The 24,342-nt window shown below is 40.6% G+C and overlaps 1 long non-coding RNA gene across 1 annotated transcript; it reads left to right on the top strand.

Moving 5' to 3' along the window:
- The first annotated feature begins 8,999 nt into the window (after positions 1 to 8,999).
- On the top strand, positions 9,000 to 22,375 carry LOC140120470 (uncharacterized). Its single transcript, XR_011853814.1, has 4 exons — positions 9,000 to 9,365; positions 20,497 to 20,568; positions 20,660 to 20,728; positions 22,041 to 22,375. It is a non-coding gene; the product is annotated as an uncharacterized lncRNA (long non-coding RNA).
- The last annotated feature ends 1,967 nt before the right edge of the window (positions 22,376 to 24,342 follow it).

Below are 24,342 nucleotides of genomic sequence, written 5' to 3'. Positions count from 1 at the left end.
ACACGTTTAGGTCCTTAACAGGTAGGCAGATACATTTTCTTCTTCTATGTCTTGGCCCATTGTTTTTTTTCTGCGTCAGCTCCAAGGCCCAGAAATGGAAGACACATGCCATGTCTCCTTTTCTGGATTTCATTATTGGACCTGATGCAAGGGGACAAGGGCACTGCTGAATTTTTGGGGGATTTTTCCTGGATTGTCAAATATTCTGAACTATCAGATGGACTCTGGAGATGGAAAGGCCAGCTGTAAGGGGAGGAGGAGGCTGGAGAGGTTTAATATCAAGTTTGTAAACATAAAGTTTACACACATGATGTTAAAATGGTAAGCACATAGTCTGATGGTCCAAAATATTGACAAAGTTGCAGCCCTTTAAGTCGCAGTAAAAAGACTGATTGTATTGATGTTGTACGGCCATTTCTTGCTTTTGTTGCGGGCAAGGAATGGATCAGTTCAGTTACGATGATGCAAAATGGCAACCCACTAAGGATGGCCAGCAGAACAGACACACAACGGACCGGAAGAAACGTGGAGTTTCCTGCGCCCATTGGATCGTAGAGCGAGGGTATAGGCGCGCTGAAGGACGCTTCTATATCAGACTGTCAGGCATGCTACACGTTCAGGTCTTTAACAGGTAGGCAGATACATTTTTTACTTCTATGTCTAAGCCCATGGTTTTTTCTTTGTGTCAGCTCCAAGGCACAGAAATGGAAGACACATGCCATGTCTCCTTTTCTGAATCCCATTATTGGACCTGATGCAAGGGGGCAAGGGCAGTGTTGTATATTTTCTGGATTTTGCCCTGATTGTCAAATATTCTGAACCATCAGAAAGACTTTGGAGATGGAAAGGCCAGCTGTAAGGGGAGGAGGAGGCTGGAGAGGTTTAACATCCAGTTTATAAACATAAAGTTTACACACATGATGTTAAAATGTTAAGCCCGTAGTCTGACGGTCCAAAATATTGGCAATATTGTGTCACTTTAGGTTGCAGTAAAAGGACTGATTGTATTGGCGATGTAAAGCCATTTCTTGCCTTTGTTGCGGGCAAGGAATGGATCAATTCTGTTAAGAATATGTAAAATGGAAAATTCACTAAGGATGGGCAGCAGGACAGAAACACAACAGACCGGAAGAATTGTGGCGTTTTCTGCACCCATTGGATCGTGGAGCGAGGGTAAAGGCACGCTGGAGGACGCTTCTATATCAGACTGTCAGGCATGCTACACGTTTATGTCCTTAACAGGTAGGCAGATACATTTTCTTCTTCTATGTCTTGGCCCATTGTTTTTTTTTCTGCGTCAGCTCCAAGGCCCAGAAATGGAAGACACATGCCATGTCTCCTTTTCTTCTGGATTTCATTATTGGACCTGATGCAAGGGGACAAGGGCACTGTTGAATTTTTGGGGGATTTTTCCTGGATTGTCAAATATTCTGAACTATCAGATGGACTCTGGAGATGGAAAGGCCAGCTGTAAGGGGAGGAGGAGGCTGGAGAGGTTTAATATCAAGTTTGTAAACATAAAGTTTACACACATGATGTTAAAATGGTACGCCCATAGTCTGATGGTCCAAAATATTGACAAAGTTGCAGCCCTTTAAATCGCAGTAAAAAGACTGATTGTATTGATGTTGTACGGCCATTTCTTGCTTTTGTTGCGGGCAAGGAATGGATCAGTTCAGTTACGATGATGCAAAATGGCAACCCACTAAGGATGGCCAGCAGAACAGACACACAACGGACCGGAAGAAACGTGGAGTTTCCTGCACCCATTGGATCGTAGAGCGAGGGTAAAGGCGCGCTGGAGGACGCTTTTATATCAGACTGTCAGACATGCTACACGTTCAGGTCCTTAAAAGGTAGGCAGATACATTTTTTACTTCTATGTCTAAGCCCATGGTTTTTTCTTTGCGTCAGCTCCAAGGCACAGAAAGGGAAGACACATGCCATGTCTCCTTTTCTGGATCCCATTATTGGACCTGATGCAAGGGGGCAAGGGCAGTGTTGTATATTTTCTGGATTTTGCCCTGATTGTCAAATATTCTGAACCATCAGAAAGACTTTGGAGATGGAAAGGCCAGCTGTAAGGGGAGGAGGAGGCTGGAGAGGTTTAACATCCAGTTTATAAACATAAAGTTTACACACATGATGTTAAAATGTTAAGCCCATAGTCTGATGGTCCAAAATATTGGCAATATTGTGTCACTTTAGGTTGCAGTAAAAGGACTGATTGTATTGGCGATGTAAAGCCATTTCTTGCCTTTGTTGCGGGCAAGGAATGGATCAGTTCTGTTAAGAATATGTAAAATGGAAAATTCACTAAGGATGGGCAGCAGGACAGAAACACAACAGACCGGAAGAATTGTGGAGTTTTCTGCACCCATTGGATCGTGGAGTGAGGGTAAAGGCGCGCTGGAGGACGCTTCTATATCAGACTGTCAGGCATGCTACACGTTTAGGTTCTTAACAGGTAGGCAGATACATTTTCTTCTTCTATGTCTTGGCCCATTGTTTTTTTTCTGCGTCAGCTCCAAGGCCCAGAAATGGAAGACACATGCCATGTCTCCTTTTCTGGATTTCATTATTGGACCTGATGCAAGGGGACAAGGGCACTGATGAATTTTTGGGGGATTTTTCCTGGATTGTCATATATTCTGAACTTTCAGATGGACTCTGGAGATGGAAAGGCCAGCTGTAAGGGGAGGAGGAGGCTGGAGAGGTTTAATATCAAGTTTGTAAACATAAAGTTTACACACATGATGTTAAAATGTTAAGCCCATAGTCTGATGGTCCAAAATATTGGCAATATTGTGTCACTTTAGGTTTCAGTAAAAGGATTGATTGTATTGGCAATGTAAAGCCATTTCTTGCCTTTGTTGCGGGCAAGGAATGGATCAGTTCTGTTAAGAATATGTAAAATGGAAAATTCACTAAGGATGGGCAGCAGGACAGAAACACAACAGACCGGAAGAATTGTGGCGTATTCTGCACCCATTGGATCGTGGAGCGAGGGTAAAGGCGCGCTGGAGGACGCTTCTATATCATACTGTCAGGCATGCTACACGTTTAGGTTCTTAACAGGTAGGCAGATACATTTTTTTCTTCTATGTCTTGGCCCATTGTTTTTTTTCTGCGTCAGCTCCAAGGCCCAGAAATGGAAGACACATGCCATGTCTCCTTTTCTGGATCCCATTATTGGACCTGATGCAAGGGGGCAAGGTCAGTATTGCCTTTTTCTGGATTTTACCCTGATTGTCAAATATTCTGAACCATCAGAAAGACTTTGGAGATGGAAAGGCCAGCTGTAAGGGGAGGAGGAGGCTGGAGAGGTTTAACATCCAGTTTATAAACATAAAGTTTACACACATGATGTTAAAATGTTAAGCCCATAGTCTGATGGTCCAAAATATTGGCAATATTGCGTCACTTTAGGTTGCATTAAAAGGACTGATTGTATTGGCGATGCAAAGCCATTTCTTGCCTTTGTTGCGGGCAAGGAATGGATCAGTTCTGTTAAGAATATGTAAAATGGCAACCCACTAAGGATGGCCAGCAGAACAGACACACAACGGACCGGAAGAAACGTGGAGTTTCCTGCACCCATTGGATCGTAGAGCGAGGGTAAAGGCGCGCTGCAGGACGCTTCTATATCAGACTGTCAGACATGCTACACGTTCAGGTCCTTAAAAGGTAGGCAGATACATTTTTTACTTCTATGTCTAAGCCCATGGTTTTTTCTTTGCGTCAGCTCCAAGGCACAGAAATGGAAGACACATGCCATGTCTCCTTTTCTGGATCCCATTATTGGACCTGATGCAAGGGGGCAAGGGCAGTGTTGTATATTTTCTGGATTTTGCCCTGATTGTCAAATATTCTGAACCATCAGAAAGACTTTGGAGATGGAAAGGCCAGCTGTAAGGGGAGGAGGAGGCTGGAGAGGTTTAACATCCAGTTTATAAACATAAAGTTTACACACATGATGTTAAAATGTTAAGCCCGTAGTCTGACGGTCCAAAATATTGTCAATATTGCGTCACTTTAGGTTGCAGTAAAAGGACTGATTGTATTGGCGATGTAAAGCCATTTCTTGCCTTTGTTGCGGGCAAGGAATGGATCAGTTCTGTTAAGAATATGTAAAATGGAAAATTCACTAAGGATGGGCAGCAGGACAGAAACACAACAGACCGGAAGAATTGTGGCATTTTCTGCACCCATTGGATCGTGGAGCGAGGGTAAAGGCGCGCTGGAGGACGCTTCTATATCAGACTGTCAGGCATGCTACACGTTTAGGTTCTTAAAAGGTAGGCAGATACATTTTCTTCTTCTATGTCTTGGCCCATTGTTTTTTTTCTGCGTCAGCTCCAAGGCCCAGAAATGGAAGACACATGCCATGTCTCCTTTTCTGGATTTCATTATTGGACCTGATGCAAGGGGACAAGGGCACTGTTGAATTTTTGGGGGATTTTTCCTGGATTGTCAAATATTCTGAACTATCAGATGGACTCTGGAGATGGAAAGGCCAGCTGTAAGGGGAGGAGGAGGCTGGAGAGGTTTAATATCAAGTTTGTAAACATAAAGTTTACACACATGATGTTAAAATGGTAAGCACATAGTCTGATGGTCCAAAATATTGACAAAGTTGCAGCCCTTTAAGTCGCAGTAAAAAGACTGATTGTATTGATGTTGTACGGCCATTTCTTGCTTTTGTTGCGGGCAAGGAATGGATCAGTTCAGTTACGATGATGCAAAATGCCAACCCACTAAGGATGGCCAGCAGAACAGACACACAACGGACCGGAAGAAACGTGGAGTTTCCTGCACCCATTGGATCGTAGAGCGAGGGTAAAGGCGCGCTTGAGGACGCTTCTATATCAGACTGGCAGACATGCTACACGTTCAGGTCCTTAAAAGGTAGGCAGATACATTTTTTACTTCTATGTCTAAGCCCATGGTTTTTTCTTTGCGTCAGCTCCAAGGCACAGAAATAGAAGACACATGCCATGTCTCCTTTTCTGGTTCCCATTATTTGACCTGATGCAAGGGGGCAAGGGTAGTGTTGTATATTTTCTGGATTTTGCCCTGATTGTCAAATATTCTGAACCATCAGAAAGACTTTGGAGATGGAAAGGCCAGCTGTAAGGGGAGGAGGAGGCTGGAGAGGTTTAACATCCAGTTTATAAACATAAAGTTTACACACATGATGTTAAAATGTTAAGCCTGTACTCTGACGGTCCAAAATATTGGCAATATTGCGTCACTTTAGGTTGCAGTAAAAGGACTGATTGTATTGGCGATGTAAAGCCATTTCTTGCCTTTGTTGCGGGCAAGGAATGGATCAGTTCTGTTAAGAATATGTAAAATGGAAAATTCACTAAGGATGGGCAGCAGGACAGAAACACAACAGACCGGAAGAATTGTGGAGTTTTCTGCACCCATTGGATCGTGGAGCGAGGGTAAAGGCGCGCTGAAGGACGATTCTATATCAGACTGTCAGGCATGCTACACGTTTAGGTTCTTAACAGGTAGGCAGATACATTTTCTTCTTCTATGTCTTGGCCCATTGTTTTTTTTCTGCGTCAGCTCCAAGGCCCAGAAATGGAAGACACATGCCATGTCTCCTTTTCTGGATTTCATTATTGGACCTGATGCAAGGGGACAAGGGCACTGTTGAATTTTTGGGGGATTTTTCCTGGATTGTCAAATATTCTGAACTATCAGATGGACTCTGGAGATGGAAAGGCCAGCTGTAAGGGAGGAGGAGGCTGGAGAGGTTTAATATCAAGTTTGTAAACATAAAGTTTACACACATGATGTTAAAATGGTAAGCATATAGTCTAATGGTCCAAAATATTGACAAAGTTGCAGCCCTTTAAGTCGCAGTAAAAAGACTGATTGTATTGATGTTGTACGGCCATTTCTTGCTTTTGTTGCGGGCAAGGAATGGATCAGTTCAGTTACGATGATGCAAAATGGCAACCCACTAAGGATGGCCAGCAGAACAGACACACAACGGACCGGAAGAAACGTGGAGTTTCCTGCACCCATTGGATCGTAGAGCGAGGGTAAAGGCGCGCTGGAGGACGCTTCTATATCAGACTGTCAGGCATGCTACACGTTTAGGTTCTTAACAGGTAGGCAGATACATTTTCTTCTTCTATGTCTTGGCCCATTGTTTTTTTTCTGCGTCAGCTCCAAGGCCCAGAATTGGAAGACACATGCCATGTCTCCTTTTCTGGATTTCATTATTGGACCTGATGCAAGGGGACAAGGGCACTGTTGAATTTTTGGGGGATTTTTCCTGGATTGTCAAATATTCTGAACTATCAGATGGACCCTGGAGATGGAAAGGCCAGCTGTAAGGGGAGGAGGAGGCTGGAGAGGTTTAACATCAAGTTTGTAAACATAAAGTTTACACACATGATGTTAAAATGTTAAGCCCATAGTCTGATGGTCCAAAATATTGGCAATATTGCGTCACTTTAGGTTGCAGTAAAAGGACTAATTGTATTGGCGATGTAAAGCCATTTCTTGCCTTTGTTGCGGGCAAGGAATGGATCAGTTCTGTTAAGAATATGTAAAATGGAAAATTCACTAAGGATGGGCAGCAGGACAGAAACACAACAGACCGGAAGAATTGTGGAGTTTTCTGCACCCATTGGATCGTGGAGAGAGGGTAAAGGTGCGCTGGAGGACGCTTCTATATCATTATTGGACCTGATGCAAGGGCAGTGTTGCCTTGTTCTGGATTTTACCCTGATTGTCAAATATTCTGAACCATCAGAAAGACTTTGGAGATGGTAAGGCCAGCTGTAAGGGGAGAAGGAGGCTGGAGAGTTTTAACATCCAGTTTATAAAAATAAAGTTTACACACATGATGTTAAAATGTTAAGCCCATAGTCTGATGGTCCAAAATATTGGCAATATTGCGTCACTTTAGGTTGCAGTAAAAGGACTGATTGTATTGGCGATGTACAGCCATTTCTTGCCTTTGTTGCGGGCAAGGAATGGATCAGTTAATTTAAGATGATCCGAAAGGGCAACCCACTAAGGATGGGCAGCAGGACAGACCCAGAATGGACTAGAGGAATCGTGGAGTTTTCTTCACCCATTGGATCGTGGAGCGAGGGTAAAGGCGTGCTGGAGGACGCTTCTATATCAGACTTCAGGCATGCTACACGTTCAAGTCCTGAAAAAGTAGGCAGATACATTTTTTTCTTGGCCCATTGTATCTTTTTTCTGCATCATCTCCAAGGCACAGAAATGGAAGACACATGCCATGTCTCCTTTTCTGGATCCCATTATTGGACCTCATCCATAGGGACATGGGCAATGTTGTATTTTTCCAGTATTTTTCTGCGAGTGTCAAATATTCTGAACCATGGGAACTATGATTAAGACCATTCAATCAAGTCAACAAGTCAACCGTAGGAGTTGACTGCCAATGCTTTTTTAGAACATCCAAATACCTGCATTTACAATCATCAAATTTTGCATAGTTGTTGCCTGTGACGCAGTGAACGTCTAAGACCAAAATTTTCACCCTGCGCTTTCTAAAATCCACTTTTTACCCACCATATACAGGAGCCATTATCTGCTGAGCTGGGATTGGTTGCTGTTCTACCACAGATGATTAACCCCTTAACGCCAAAGCCACTTTTCACCTTCCTGACATGGCCCATTTTTAAAAATCTGACATGTGTCTCTATAAGGCCTGTTCCACACTTGCAAGAGTGATGCGATGAACTTGCAACGTGTGCTGCCAGGATCTCCCGGCCCGAACGCTGCAAACCGGGTCTGAACTCAGCATGTCAGTTCAGTTACGGTTTGCAGCATTTGGGCCAAGAGATCCCAGCAGCACGTGCTGCGAGTGGTTATAACTTTGAAACGCTTTAACATATCCAAGTTATTTTGAAATGGTTTTCACATGACACTTTGTACTTCATGTTAGTTGAAAAATTTTGGTGGTATGTTTTGTGTTTATTTAGAAAAAAACCCAGATATTTGGTAAAAACTTGGAAAAGTTCTCGATTTTCGAAAATTCCAAATTTTCTACTTTTTTCATAAATAATCATAACAGCAAAAAACTTAATAACTAATATTCACCGAATGCCTTCTTTATGCCTCCATGGTTCTTATGCATACTCTCATTTTTGTAGGATGTTATGGGGCTTTGAATGATGGCTGCAATTTTTCACATTTTCATAAAAATCGCAAAATCCTGCTATTGAATGACCTGCTCAAGTTTCAAGTCACTTTAAGAGGCCTAAATAAGAGTAAAACCCCATAAATTACTCATTATAGAAACGTCACCCCTCAATGTACATAAAACATCTTTTATGAAGATTGTTAACCCTTTAAGTGTTTTACAGGGGTTATAACAAAATCGGATGCAATTTAGAAATTAACATTTTTTTGGCTAAATGAATGTGTTTTTCATAAATGTACAAATTTCATTGGTTAAAATACCAAAGCGCTCCACAAGGTTTGATACCCAATCTCTCCCGCATATAACAGTACCCCATATGTGGTGGTCACCTGCTGTATGTGCACACGCCAGGGCATCGAAGGAACCTGCGCCATTCATAGCAGATTATGCATTGTCACATTTTCTTGGCTATACAATCTTAATTTTTGTTGCAAATTTGACATATGAGGGCTTATTTTTTGCGACATGAGATGCACTTTACAAATACTTAATTTTAGTGGGTCATCAGCTTTTTGATTAGATTTTACTCTTGAATGTATAGAGGAAAAGAAAATTGTCAATTTAGGTTTCCTTTCTTTTTGTTCTTTTTGGGGGTCATACACCGTATACTAAAATTTCTATATACCTCATTTATATAGTTTTTTAATATATTTTTACAATTTTACTGGATAAAAACTAATATAAAGAAAATTTCATTTGTTTTTGTATTGCCATCTTTTCGGAGATATAACTTTAATAGATTTTGGTTGACAGAGCTGGTTTAGGGCTTATTTTTTATGTGTTGAGTTAGGGTAATAATGCACATAATTTTTTTTTGGTCACTTTTTGAAACATTTTTGTAAAGGAATTTAATGAAAAATGCACATTTTTGATGAGTTTTTCAGGATTTGTTTTTATGGCGTTCCCCCAGCGGGTCCAATAATGTTTCTCAGTTATTTTACAGATTGCTACGGATGCAGCAATACCAAATATGTGGGGTTGACACAGTCAATGCCAGAGACAGACAGTGTCAGTGACAGAGATGGTCAGTGACAGAGAGTCAGAGAAAGTCTAAGACAGTCAATAGATACATATAAAATATTTTTGGTAACCCATTGTATTTTGTTACAGTTAATAGCAGTTATTTACTATCCCGGGAAATGCCGAAAGCTACAGCTAGTAGGTAATAAAAAGAACAGCTCAGCGGACAATAACAAGTTATTAATTAAGAAGCTGGTAACATCAGTCATCTTTTCTTGCATATTTCCTTGTATATTTTGCCCGGTTCTCTCGTAAAAACAAAACCACAGTGACCGCTACATCAAATATCTTCTTAGAAAAATTCTGAAAGAAAATAAAACGCTACTTGAGGACAAGTGTCCCATTTTTTTCCAAAAATAAGACAGGGGGTCATTTGTCATCCATTTTTTCTTTCTTCTTTGTGACTTTTTAGCGCTTTTGCAACTTTTGTTGACTTTTCACAATGTTCGTCATGCTGGTTTTTTTTTTGCAGTGGAGCGACTGATGTGTCATAAGTTTCCAGATATGGATGTCTGAAAAATTTGCAAATTTTTGCGCAATCGCTGTGAAAAGTCCCAATTTTTCATGCAAATAACCTCCAGTCTAGAGCAGGTGTAGACAAAGGGTTGCTTAACTATTTGAGGCTTTTGTGCAATTTATCAGACAAATGTCTCAAAAAAAACCATCAGGCCCGCATGCCTCATTTATCAACCACTAAGATAAATCAGGCAAGCCCAAAACCTTACAAAAAAAATCCCAATAAGCTGACATATGTTTCCAGACTTAAGATAAATGTCCTTCTATGTTTCTTCACCCATAGGTGGATTCTCAGCAGTCTTTGAAAAAAAAATAATTTGAATGTCGAAAAGAGATATGAGATTTCTTCATGGTTTGCAGACTCCCTCATCTGAACCATAATGAAAAATACCATAGTGAATATTGAAATTGTTCTGAGGTTTCATGGTAGTTTGATTGTTAGCTATGGTAATCCGCCATTTGTTTCATAAGCGTTGCTATTCAACACTTTTGTAAGGAAAAGGATTAGCCAGGATCATAAGTATAAGCTCCTAGACAGGAATAAAAATAATGGCATGTTATTATATGGAAGCGTAGCATTGCACCATATCTACTGTTTCCTTACTTTTTCTTCTTTTCTTTCATAATGCATTTTATGAATAATGAAAAGTGAAAACCAACAAATCCTATAATATATTTACATATTGGAAAGTATTATCCGATATTTCATCATCCAAACTACATGCTTTATATAGTTTATATATATTTATATAGCGCACACAGATTACGCAGCACTGCACAGAGCTTAGATCAGTCCCTGTCCCCAATGGGGTTCGTAATCTAATCAACCCACCAGTATGTTTTGGAGTGTGGGAGGAAACTGGAGGACCTGGAGAAAATACACCATAAAGTATTGTAATGGTATCTTTATCTATCATAGATCAGCATCAACATATAACTGGGAGACCAGATCTTTTATTGCTGAAGACTCTTTAACTAAAGCTGTTCATATACATATAAGAAACAACAAATTTAGGCAGGGCCCTAGGCAGACAATGAGTGAGAACATATAATTTAGAGGTGCAATGCCTCCGTTTTTCACACCTCCTAGTTTGGACAAACCAAAACCAAACAAAAACTGCATCTGAAAAACTGAATGTGTGAATGCAGGTTATACAAGCCCTGCTAAATCTTCACCGTGTGAACATAACACCAACTTGGAGGTCACATGGATACACTTTATCCATCAATGCTATTTATGTTATCTCAACACATCTCATCCTATCAATTCTTTCCATTCCTATTGGCCATGGTTAAACATACACCTATTTAGAAAATAAGCCAATTTAACCCCTACAGGCCCATTTTGGCCTTTAGGACGCGACCCCATTTTTCAAATCTGCCCTTTGTTACTATAAGTGGTTATAGCTTTAGAACGCTATGAGATATCCAGGGGATTTTGAGATTCTTTTCTCGTGACACATTGTACTTCAAATTAGTTTAAAAATTTGGATGAAATCTTTTGTGTTTAGTTATGAAAAAAAAACTAAATTTGGCATAAATATAGAAAAATTCTTTATTTTCAAAGTTCTAAATTCTCTACTTTTGATGCAGATAGTCATAGCACCCAAATAAATTCATAACTTACATTTCCCATGTCTGCTTTATGTTGGATGGTTTTGTAAGATTCCACATATTTTACTAGAATGATATAGGGCTCAGAATTTGGGTGCCATTTTTCCCATTTTTTAGAAAATCAGCAAAACCCGTATTTAGATGGACCTGCTCAACTTTTAATTGACTGTGAGAGGTCTAAATAATAGAGAGACTCATAAATTACCCCATTATGGAAACTATACCCCTAGGCGTATGAAAAACCACTTTTCAGAAGTTTGTTTAACCCTTTAGGGTTTTTTTAGGGGTTAAAACAAAACAGAGGTGCCGTCTACAAATTGTAATATTTTTTGACAATACATTCATTTTGGATGGAAAATTAAACATTTGAAATGGATTAAATGAAAAAAGGCTCCACAAAGTTTAATACCCAATTTCTCCCGAGTACACTGATAGCTATAGCTAATTGTTGAGATTTTATTGACTCTTTGTTGGTGGAGGAACTGAAAATCATCAATTTTTTTGAAGATTAAGAAAATACGTCATTTATATAGAATTTTAATTTTTTTTCAAAATTTTATTTAAAAAAAAAGGTAATTTGGCTAAAATGTTAATTTTAGCATCATCATCTCTTTATATGCATAACTTTTTTATTTTTCGGCTGACAAATCTGGTTAAGGGCTTATTTTTTGCAAGAAGCGTTGTTCTTTTTAGTGATCTTATTTTAGATTGCATAACTTTTTTATCACTTTTATTAATTAAAAATTACCTTTTTTTGGATAGTTTTTTGAGGTTGTTTTTAAGGTGTTCACTTAGCGGGTCCAATTATGATTCTGTTTTATTATGCAGATTGTCCCGGACATAGCGATACCAAATATGTGGGGGGGGGTGAATAAAAACTAATTCGGAGAACATCTTGTTCATTTTAGCATCACCATATTTTCATATGCAGAACTTTTTTATTTTTCGGCTGACAAATCTGGTTAAGGGATTATTTTTTGCGAGAAGAGTTGTTCTTTTTAGTGGTCTTATTTTAGAGTGCGTAACATTTTTTAGATCACTTTTTAGAGCATTTTTTAAAAAGTATTAATTAAAAATTATCTTTTTTCTGAACATTTTTTGCAGGGTTTATTTTGGCGTTTACCGTGTTGGTCCAGTAATGATTCTGTTTGTTCTGATTGTTACGGACGCAGCAATACCGAATATGTGGGGGGGGGGGGGTTGTGTATTTGTGTTTTTTATACTTTATTAAGTGTTTTTATGGGAAAGTGACATTTTAGGGGATTATATTTTTATGTTTTTAATTTTCATTTTTTCTTATGTTTAAACTGTAGTGTTTTTCACTTTTTTTTTACTTACACAAACTTGAACTTGAACCAGCGATGCTCTGGTAGTGGTAGTGAAACCATCACAAAGGGACATTACATTTTCCATGGGAACATAGTACAGGGAACAGAGGTAGAGGAATTTAAAACATCCCCCATTGGGGTCTAGCCTTTTCTTGTGGGCCTGGAGGCAGCCGGGGCCCAGAATTCCAGAGTGGCTCGCTATTGCGGCCTAGGGCACTGTTGTCACGCTGTTGTCACGGTGCTGGTTATGGGGACTGGAGGGCTGTCCTACAGCCTGGCAGGTCCCCAGCAGGTGGTGTGTGCACGAAATAAGGAGGGAGAGGCTGATATACTGGTTTCTCCCTGGGGAAACCCCTGAATGTCTGTAGGATGAGTCCAAGGTTGATGGATGGGAAGCCTGTGGTGGTAAAAAGCCGTATCCAGGGATCAGGCGGAAGCAACATTGTGCAAATCAATTTACAGTTCTTTATTGAACAGCAGATAGCAGGCAAATGGCCAGAACAGATTCGGATACTGGGTACTGGAGTGGTCATGGAGAGTGGTCCGCAGGAATAGTGCACCAAGCCTGATGCAGGCTGGGATAGTTGGGGTAGAGCTGTGTCCAAACTGTGGAAGCTGCAGCTCTGGGTTAGAGTCTCCTGACTCAGTTCCTAGGATTCGTATCTGTGACAGCACTGAAGGTGTACTGCACACACTGTCTCTCTGTTCACTCTGGGATTAGACCATGAGGCAAGAACACAAACCTAAGATATAAGACCATATTCTCCCCCTGCACAGGGGATTTATACTTCCCCTGGTCAGGTGGTAGCACCTCTCCAATCACACTCCAGTTTACAATACAGCCTAATAATTGGATAACTACTTTCACCCATTTAACTGTTGCCTTTCCAGGCAGAGGCTACAGCTGCAATTTAATTTTCTCCTCGTATTATCCTCTGGGTGAGTTGTGCAGTCTCACAAAATAGATTCTGACAGGGGGGGGGGACTGTTTGCAACTACCACCTTGCCAATACGTTGGCAGGGCTGTTGCAGAATCTTATACCCAAATTAGGGGAAATCTTATTTAGCTGCCAAATACATTAGGTTCTTATACACATAACCACAAGTATAACACATGAATATACTGGGACATGACAATATAAAGTTCTAGTGCATATCAAACCAATTTTCCACATCCCTCTTTAGTGCACCTGTTTGTCAAATTACATATGCATCGCTTACCCCTGAATGTCTGCAGGATCCTGAGTGCACCACAGACAGAGAACTCCCCAACGTGCATTTCGGCACTAGCCTTCGTCTGGGGATGGGGGGGGTGACAGTGACATCCAAGCCAAGTTAAGCCTAGCCAAGGCCAGAGGGGAAGAAAAGGGGCAAACATACCGTAACTACTTTTTATTATTTCTTCCAATGCTGGCTTGCACATAATATATTCCACATGTACTTATATTTTCTCCATGCAGGCAACTTATAGCATAGTGGGGTAAACCTGGGAACGAGGGGGGGGGCTATGCACAGAAGTATATATGCTCTCCCCCTCATAGTAGGATAGGTTGACAAAAGACGAGCGCTCTCCTCGTGCATTAAACGATATATTTGCTGTGGGAATTCCTTCTATGTAAGTGATCAGAGTCTGCGTCCTTTTGTACAAATGCTTCCATCGTATGTGAGAGATACGATGGACGTTTTAAAGAGGATAGAGGGGATTCAAGTGGACCAGGATACATACCTAGCCAGCTTGGATGTGGAGCTCATTGCATACCACATGATGTAGGGTGCAATGCTGTTGCATCCTTTTTACGTACAAGGGGTACCCAATTTGAAAGATATAGTGAGCTCACCATTGACTTACTACGTTTTGTGCTGGAGCATAACTCTTTTACCTTCAATGGCCAGTTCTCCCACCTGCTCAGGGGAGTGGCTATGGGGAGCCCTTGTGCTCCCACATATGCTAACCTCTTCCTGGACTGGTGGGAGAAGGAGCTGGTCTTCAATGATCAGTTAAAACGTTTCACATCACATGTACTGATCTGGCTTCGATTTATAGATGATGTCCTGATCCTATGGAGGGCACAGCTGATCTATTCAAGGAGTTCATCACAGTCCTCAATACCAACGCTGTGGGATTCTTTTTGACATCAGAGATTCTTCTTGACAAAATCTCGTTCCTTGATTTGTCAATAGAAAAGTCAATACAGGGTGGACTCAAAACAAGGATTTTTAGAAAGTCCACAGCTACAAACAGTTTGCTTGAATGTCGAAGTTGGCATCTGAAGCCACTAAAATGTGGCATACCCAAAGGGCAGTACCTCCGGCTAAGAAGAAACTGTTCAGAATTTTTTGAATACCTTTCAGCAGCTTCGGATCTTAGAACTAGATTTCAAGACAGGGGGTACCCGGATTCGATTCTTAGGGATGCCCATCAGAATGCCCTGGCAAGAATAAGGGGGAGTCTCCTTGTCCCTAGGGAGAGGGAGGAGACCCCGGGCCCTGTACGGATCATTGCAACCTACGATTCGCAGCATCAAAGGGTAAGGGAGATCAGATATCCATCGGACATTGGAGACTTCTCCAAATGGACCCTGTTGTGGGACATTTGGTTGGTAGCTCCCCAGTGATAACATATCGGAGGGGGAGAAATTTAAGGGACAAATTAGTCCACAGCCATCTTGGAAACATGGCTTCCAAAACTCCCAGAGGGGACATATAAATGTGGCTCCTGTAAAGCCTGTAGATCTATTCTACAGAGCAAGACGTACACCAGCCACATAATTGGACACACATACAGAAACCAACAGTTTATAAATTGTAGGAGTTTTGGAGTTGTATACCTTATGACGTGCGTGTGTTCATCCTAATATGTAGGTAAAACTATTCAGGAGTTTCGGGAGCGCATCAGGGAACATGTCAAGGATGTAGAGAATAAGAAGGACACCGTTATCTCTCGCCACATTTGGAAAGAACATCAGGGTAATCCTATGTGCATGAAGTTCCAGGGCATTGAACAAGTTATGCCACAAAACAGAGGGGGTGACTTTGACCGTCTTGTCACTCAGAGGGAGTCTTGATGGATCTGCATCATGCCACCGAAAAAATCCTCAGGGATTAAATAACTCCATAAATTATGCATGTTTTCTTTGATGGTCAAAACTCTTTTTTGTCCCCTCCTCCCCCAGTACATGCATAGATTAAGAGGACACACGGTGCACTGCATGTGTATGTAGGTTATACGAAGTGGTCTGGTCTGAGTACCTGAGCGGTATGGTGCCTCCCGTTGGGCGCTGTGCGCCCATTGCCATCTATGGGGGACGTATATCGGCCGTATGAAAACTCCCTGCAAAGCTGTGTACAGAGCTGTGTAATGTATTATTTTTTTACAAGATGAGCTGACTTTGTTAACATTTTTTGGGATTGTATGACCTTTTGATTACTTTTTATAATTTTTTTTAATGTTTGCAAAATGGTGACAGAGAGGCGTTTCAGGCATTTGGATGCTATGCCAGGAATAACCGTTTTTATATTTTGATAGATAGATATTTTGATAGGTCTGAGGGTTGAGAAAGCGCTTACAGCGCAAAGCGGCCCGTCGCCTTTCCGTGGCGTGCATCACCCCTGCCCTGTTACCTTCCTCTCAATAAAGCGTTCCTGTACCTGACCACGGTGAGTGCCGTTTTTCTTCCTGATACTGGATTGCCTACTTCTGCTAAGTTTGGACGTTCACCTCGCAGCGGGACTTGTTATTTACCGGTTTGCATGTGCAGCTGCTGCTGCCGGACTTTGATATTGTTGTCTGCCTGTGACTAGGTGGTGCCGGTCTTTCTGCTTTTACGGTTTCTCCAAGATATTTTGATAGGTATTGCCACATACAAAAAGTCTAACATGTTGATGATTTTAATTATTTTTTTTAATTATAATTTTTTTTTGTCTCCACTATCCCAAGATGTGGGTCTTAGATGCTGTAAGATGTTGCTGAAGACAAACCCAACTTAATTCTTATAATTCAAGGAATGGCAACCAGACGTTAAATGTCTTTTTTGGGGATCTTGGCCTGACTTTGGTGTGAGAGCAATTTGTGAATTGATCATAGAGGAGAGGCATGGAACAATTCTTAAGCCCTTCAGGACATAGCCAAAAGCTATAGCTTAAAGCAGGGGTCAGGAACCTTTTTCCCAAAGAGCGCCATAAGCACCACATATTTTAAAATCTAATTCTGCAAGCCGTGCAATATGTTTATACAGTATATAGCCAGCTCCCTGCAAATAGCCAACCAGCACCCAGTATGTAGCCAGCCAGCCCCCCAGTATATAGCCAGCCCCCAGCATACCAGCATATAGCCAACCAGCCCCCCAGTATATAGCCAGCCAGCCCCCCAGTATATAGCCATCCAGCCTCCCAGGACGTAGCCAGCCCACCCCCCCAGTATAGAGACAGCCTGACCCCCTGTATATAGCCGGACAGTTCCCCTATGGTCAGCCAGTCTGCCCCTCCCCAGTATATGGACAGCCAGCCCCTCCCCAATATATAGCCAGTCTGCGCCCAGTATATTGCCAGCCAGTATATAGCCAGTCTTCCCCCCCAGTATATAGCCAGCCTACCCCCCACTATATAGCCAGCCTGCCCCCCAGTATACAGCCAGCCTGCCCCCAGTATATAGCCAGCCTGCCCCCCCAGTATATAGCCAGCCTGCCCCCCCAGTATATAGCCAGTCTGCCCCCCAGTATATGGCCAGCCTGCCCCCGTATATAGTCAACCCAGTATATAATGAAAAAGATTCAAACGATCCAGCACTTTTTTATGAAAAAATTCTTGCTTCTTTATTGAATCATGATATAAAATCGATCATCACATAGTGGTATCCACAAACAGCTACGCGTTTCGAGTAGAAAAACTCTTCATCATGGCTAACATGTACTATTGCTAATGTAGTATTTAAAACAAAATTGGAACCAAAGAGAGGCTGATGATGTCACAGATAGAAAAAACACACTTGCATTCAGTATAGATTTTTTTCTGTCATATATGGTAAATATATCTCTAGTAAATATAAAATAGATCATCTTTTTTATTTAACTGGTTAAAGGGGTTATACGGCCGTTCTATCCAAAAATCAAAAATCATTGCATCCCTTTTTTATGTTCCCTTTTTTAATACACCCATGTTTTTCAATTTTCCGGTTATTAGAATTCATTTTTAATACACATTTTACCTTTTATTGCTGGTGGCATGAAATGATGCCTAAAGATGGCCGCCGTGCTCCGCAAGATAACATTAGTTCCCAGGATACCCCACTCCCAAGGAGCACTTTTGTGCGCGCCCACATCACACGCTCTTCTTCAATTGGCTGCGCAGCAGGCAGGGACAGGGACTATGTGTAGACAACTAGTTATATCTGGTCTGAGCATCAAAGTGAATGTCGGAGCATCAAACATGGTGAGTAGAAGTATCTAACCAACCAGCACCCCCCCAGTATATATCAAAACCCCTGCCCCAGTATCTAACCAACCAGCATCCCCCCAGTATATATCAAGACCCCTGCCCCAGTATATAACCAACCAACATCCCCCCAGTATATAACCAACCAGCATCCCCCCGGTATATATATCAAGACCCCTTCCCCAGTATATAACCAACCAGCATCCCCCAGTATATAACCAACCTGTATCCCCCCAGTATATATCAAGACCCCTGCCCCAGTATATAACCAAACAACATCCCCCAGTATATAACCAACCACCATCCCCCCAGTATATATCAAGACCCCTTCCCCAGTATATAACCAACCAGCATCCCCCCAGTATATAACCAACCAGCATCCCCCAGTATATAACCAAACTGCATCCACCCAGTATATAACCAAACTGCATCCCCCCAGTATATAATAAGCCCCCTGCCCCAGTATATAGCCATCCAGCATTCCCCCAGTATATAACCAACCTGCATCCCCCCAGTATATATCAAGACCCCTGCCCCAGTATATAACCAACCTGCATCCACCCAGTATATAACCAACCAGCATCCCCCCAGTATATAACAAGCCCCCTGCCCCAGTATATAGCCATCCAGCATCCCCCCAGTATAAAACAAGCCCCCTGCCCCAGTATATAGCCATCCAGCATCCCCCCAGTAAATATCAAGACCCCTGCCCCAGTATATAACCAACCAGCATCCCCCAGTATATATCAAGACCCCTGCACTAGTATATAACCAACCTGCATCCCCCCCAGTATATATCAAGACCCCTGCCCCAGTATATAACCAACCAACATCCCCCCAGTATATAGCCAACCAGCATCCCCCCAGTATATAACCAACCTGCATCCCCCCAGTATATATCAAGACCCCTGCCCCAGTATATAATCAACCAGCATCCCCCAGTATATAACCAACCTGCATCCACCCAGTATATAACCAACCACCATCCCCCCAGTATATAACAAGCCCCCTGCCCCAGTATATAGCCATCCAGCATCCCCCCAGTATATAACAAGCCCCCTGCCCCAGTATATAGCAATCCAGCATCCCCCAGTATATAACCAACCTGCATAAACAACTTTGCATCTAGAAATCTTTATCATCTTTCAGATTTATCTTCTATCATCCATCTAACTATTTCTTATAAATCCTCCAACAGTCACATATTACAGATACTTACCCGACGACTACTAGTAAACCACAAAGCGTTATTACAGTGTAGCGATCAAGGAGCATTTTTTTTGTGTGTGTTTCTGAAAAACTTGGCATATTCACAAGTGCAGCCTGTATATGGCTATTGTGCCTGAATTTGTTATCCTTTGAAAGATAAGTGTATGATTGATCATGGTTGTAAAATTGAAATAGCAAGGCCCCATGTTAGGCATTGAAATGTGTAAAACCACACTATAGCATTATTACAGGAATTTTATGATATGCAAATTAGCTTTTCGGACTCTTGTCTCTGGGCTCTGACTCTTCTCCTCTCTCTGGATGCTGGTGAACCATGCCACATTTATCTCTCTAAAGCTTTGAAATCCAGTCACACTGATTATGAATTAAAGTGAATGATATCTTTATTCAGCAAACAAATATAGTGACGTTTAGGGCACCTTTATTCAAAATCAAGCGGTTAATCCGCTTGATAAAGGTCAGAGTTTGCCCGAAACGTCACTGTATTTGTTTGCTGAATAAAGATATCATTCACTTTAATTCATAATCAATGTGACTGGATTCCACATCTTTATTTGCTCATGGGATTGGCTCCCTATCCAGCGCACCTGAATACACAAAGCCACTGGTGTGCGGTACGACTCCTGGACAACATTTTTCTCTACAGCTCTACATCTCTTCAAATCATTGCTCTGCCTCCTTGTACTTAGGGACCGTATGCTAATATTGTGCTACATATAAACCTCTATGTTCCAATGAGAAATATTGTGTTCTTTTTTTTTTGTGTTACATCCATGACACGTGACTTGTGAGATCAATGCAGTTCAATCAGCATTAGAATAATAAAAAAATGTACATCATGTATGTGAGAACCTGAAATCACAGCAGCCTCCATAGAGAATGAAGAGTAATAAAAGTCCATGGAAGCTGCTATGACTACATGTGATAAGATCCATGCAGGAGGTACAGTTTGCTATTGTTATCGTGCAAAAATACCCAAGATTATGTTAATCTGGTCACATGACTTGAACTGTGACCAGCTAGGAGGCATAAGGCATGGGGAGGACTAGATGTGCGGAGACGACTAAGTAGGACACGCCCCCCTAAGATGCATTTATGTGGATCTAAGTCAAACCTTTTTAAATAATAATTTATTTCCCTCTACATTATCTAAAGGCTTCTGCTGCTTATTGCAATGATATTGAAGAATATATGTTAGAAGAAGATATCGTTTTAGTCATTGATGAGGTAAAAAAAAAGATTTAATATTTTAAAATATTTATATTCTTTAAAATGTAATCTTTTATAAATAGCAATGTACAAATCTACTTTAAAAAAGGTTAGCCAACCAGAGTCAGAAGAAGAGGGTGACGGAGAAGTACCGACTACAGACAGAATCCACAGTGCGGTAAGAAAACTGTTGCCTCAACCCTGCCATCTATCTTAGATGTCGAACATGCATCAATAAACTTCCTTTTCATTGATGCATACAACAAAATAGAATGTATAGCGCATTTTTTAACCACTTCGTGACCGCCCGCCGTGTATTTACGGCGGCGGTCGGGTCGCGCTGCATGGAGAGGGCTCACGGGCTGAGCCCTCTCCATAGCCGGTAAGTCTTTGCTGCATATTGCAAAGCTGCCAGCAGCCTCAAAAAGATAGCGGCGCATGGGCGCCGCCATCTTACCTGGGATCGCTGCTCCCCGTGACGTCATCGGGGGCAGCGATCCGTCTCCATGGTAGCCTCGGGTCTTCCGAAGACCCAAGGCTATTTCGTTTTAACCCCTGATAGCTGATAGCTATAGCTGATAGCTGATAGCACATTGTAATGAAGGAGGAGGAAAATCCCCATATACTGCCATACTGTAGTATGGCAGTATATGATAGGATCGATCAGACAACCTAGGGTTAAAGTACCCTAGGGAGTCTGAAAGATAGTAAAAATAAAAATAAAAAAAGTTTAAAAAAAGAAATTATAATAAAAAAACTTAAAATTTCAAATCACTCCCCTTTCCCTAGAACTGACATAAATATAAATAAAAAGTAAAAATCACAAAGTCGAAAATGGCACTTTTTTGCCATTTTGAAAAATATAAAAATATCTATAAAAAGTGATCAAAAGGTCGTACAGTCCTAAAAATTATATCATTGAAAATATTATCAAATTTCGCAAAAAATTACACCACCCACAGCTTCGTACACCAAAGTATAAAAAAGTTATTAGTGCCAGAAGTTGGCAAAATCAAAAAAATAATTTTTGTACAGGAGGTTTTAATTTTTGTAAATGTATGAAAACATTATAAAACCTATACAAATTTGGTATCCCCTTAATCGTACTGACCCAAAGAATAGAGTAGACATGTCATTTGGGGTGCTCAGTGAAAGACGTAATATCCAAGCCCACAAGAAAATGGCACAAATGCGTTTTTCACCATTTTCACTGCATTTGGAATTTTTTTCCCACTTCCGAGTACATGGCATGGAATATTTAATACTATCACTATGAAGTGCAATTTGTGACGCAGAAAACAAGCCGTCACATAGCTCTTTACGTGTAAAAATAAAAAAGTTATAGATTTTTGAAAAAACAGGAAAGGGCCCGGTCCTTAACTGGTTAAAAAGTGGAAATTCATGTTTGTGTGGCTGCCTATTGGTGCACACCTAAATATAAATTTTAGTTTATGTTGTATTCATATATTTTTCTGTAATGTTTTTATTAGGAAATCCAGGAATTGATTGAAGACTTGTGTTCCTCCATCCGATCCCAATACAGTGCAAATGTTCTACAAAATCTATTTTCCTATTTAAAATTCTTTTTTCTTCTTCTTAGGGTGTTAATTTTTTCATAACATAATATAAATATGTAAAGACTGTATCTACTAAAATATATGGCAAGTTTTTCATTAAAAAAAGTGCTCACAAACCGTAGCTCGGTTTATACTATAGTAAATGGAAAAAAAGTCTACTCACCTTCCAACGCCCCCAATCCGGCAGGTCTTTTTTTATCCATCATTGTCCCTAAATCATCTCCATCTACTGGTCCGTCACAAACACCATGAGATCATCCGTCCACTGACATTATAATGTGTGTGATTGATTATACTATAGTCAATAGCTGTTACAAACTTTATTTGTTAAAAATAGGCTTCTCGGCTTATACTCATGTGGTCTTTTAGTCGAGCATACATGGTATATATATCATTCTAACATTTATTTATTTCTGTCTTGTTTCCATATGCGGATATAATGGTTTTTAGCTGATCCAACCAATAATTATAAAGATATTTTCATTGATGCTCATAGTATGTTGTATGTGATATCCCCAGTAAATTCAATATATGGAAGAAATTCGAAATGCGTAGAAAATTACAACCGCTCATCAACACACTTGAAGAAATGAGAACATTGCCAGCTGGCACAGAGTTGATTCGAGGCTGACTACGCCATATACAGCTGATATGTCCACTCTGACATTGAACGTCAACTATAATTTGACTTCCGAACCTTCTTCTACGGAAATGGGTTAGTTTATCCTTACATCGTTTTCTGTAAGGGCATGGAATCATAGATATTAAATATTTTAAAGAACTTTTGAACACTATATATTTCTCTTCAGCAGCATAACTCAATTCTGAAGAACCAAGCAATTCAAAGTTATTTGATGATTCCACCAATGTATCATCACTCTCAGAAAAACAACTTTCTTCTTCACTCTCCTCTGCAACATTAGAAAGATGTTCGTGGGCACTGGGGCACTGGGGAACGTTTCTTCAAGTAGATTTTCAAAGTCAGTTGAAATGTTACTTAGTGATGAAGTACCCAAACTAACTTGGGGTTGTTCCTTGTTGGAGATGTCGCTTGTAACAATTGTCGTCACGGCCCTTTGCTTCTTTGATTTTGAGTCAATTTCTGATATTGGACTACCTAAATGTAATAGTGAAGAGGTATTTGATACAATTGATCCTTTCAAAGGGGTAGAAGAAAGTGGAGGATTGTCTGATGGCATTGCTGCTGTAGACTCAACTAGTTTTCTTTTACAACCCTTTTTTGGCCGTTTCAATTGTTTTTGTGATTTTGTTTGTTCAATTTGTATGGTTTCTTTAATTGTAGAATGTGATTTCAAAACCAGGGATGCAGGAGTTGGATTCTGGATCTGACCAGTTTTTTCTGTAAGTAGATCACATTGTATGCCAATGCTACATTTTCTAATTTTCGAAAAGGACGGCCTATTATAAATATAAACTGGTTCAGTCATGACTGCACGTTCAGTGGTCTCTACAGATTTTGATGCTTGCTGCAGTATTGTTGGTGTTCCTTGGATTGCCAGAATTCCTGACACATTACAAAGGGCACTTCCACAATAATAGTGTGCCCCGCTTCTATTATAGTTGTTCCAGTGCTGAGAATTGGTAATTTTTTTTAGTGGTGGTTATTTCTTGACGTTTGTGGCTTGAGGATGGAATTTGATCTGGAATGTGAAACAAAGTTGGAACCGCGTCTGGACGTAGTCTTCGCTTTGTTCCTTCGTAGAAATAACTATCATGTTCAAAGTGTTGTAAACACATCCTATACACATCTGTTTTTTTCCCCAAAATAATTTTTTCAACCCAAGACTCAATATTTTCAAAAAACTGTGGGGCATGACGTAGCCACGCAAAGGATCCGTTCCTTGTCGTTTGGAAAGACGTGCATAATTTTTTTGTGGTCCGTAACGACCCATGTATGTGTGCATCCGGGTACTATGCAAGAAGTCATACCGTTGTTACTGTTAAAAAATATATATATATTAATTTTTAAACAACAAAATTTAAATGATTAGTTTACTTAGTAGTACTACTACTACTACTATTACTACTATGAGTACTATTGCAAAGGTTCAAAAAGGCAGCGAAAAAGAAACCATTTGACATTCTATGCCAAAGTCATAGGGATAGTGTGTGCCACATTTTTTCATTGTTAGTCTAAGGTATTGATTACTTGAGTGGGCATACATATATAGATACATTTGACCTTTTAAATTAT

The sequence above is a fragment of the Engystomops pustulosus genome, chromosome 3 (assembly GCF_040894005.1).
Source record: "Engystomops pustulosus chromosome 3, aEngPut4.maternal, whole genome shotgun sequence".
Lineage (NCBI taxonomy): Eukaryota > Metazoa > Chordata > Amphibia > Anura > Leptodactylidae > Engystomops > Engystomops pustulosus.
Note: the sequence above shows the minus strand (reverse complement) of the source record. Positions and strands in the feature narration are given on the sequence as shown.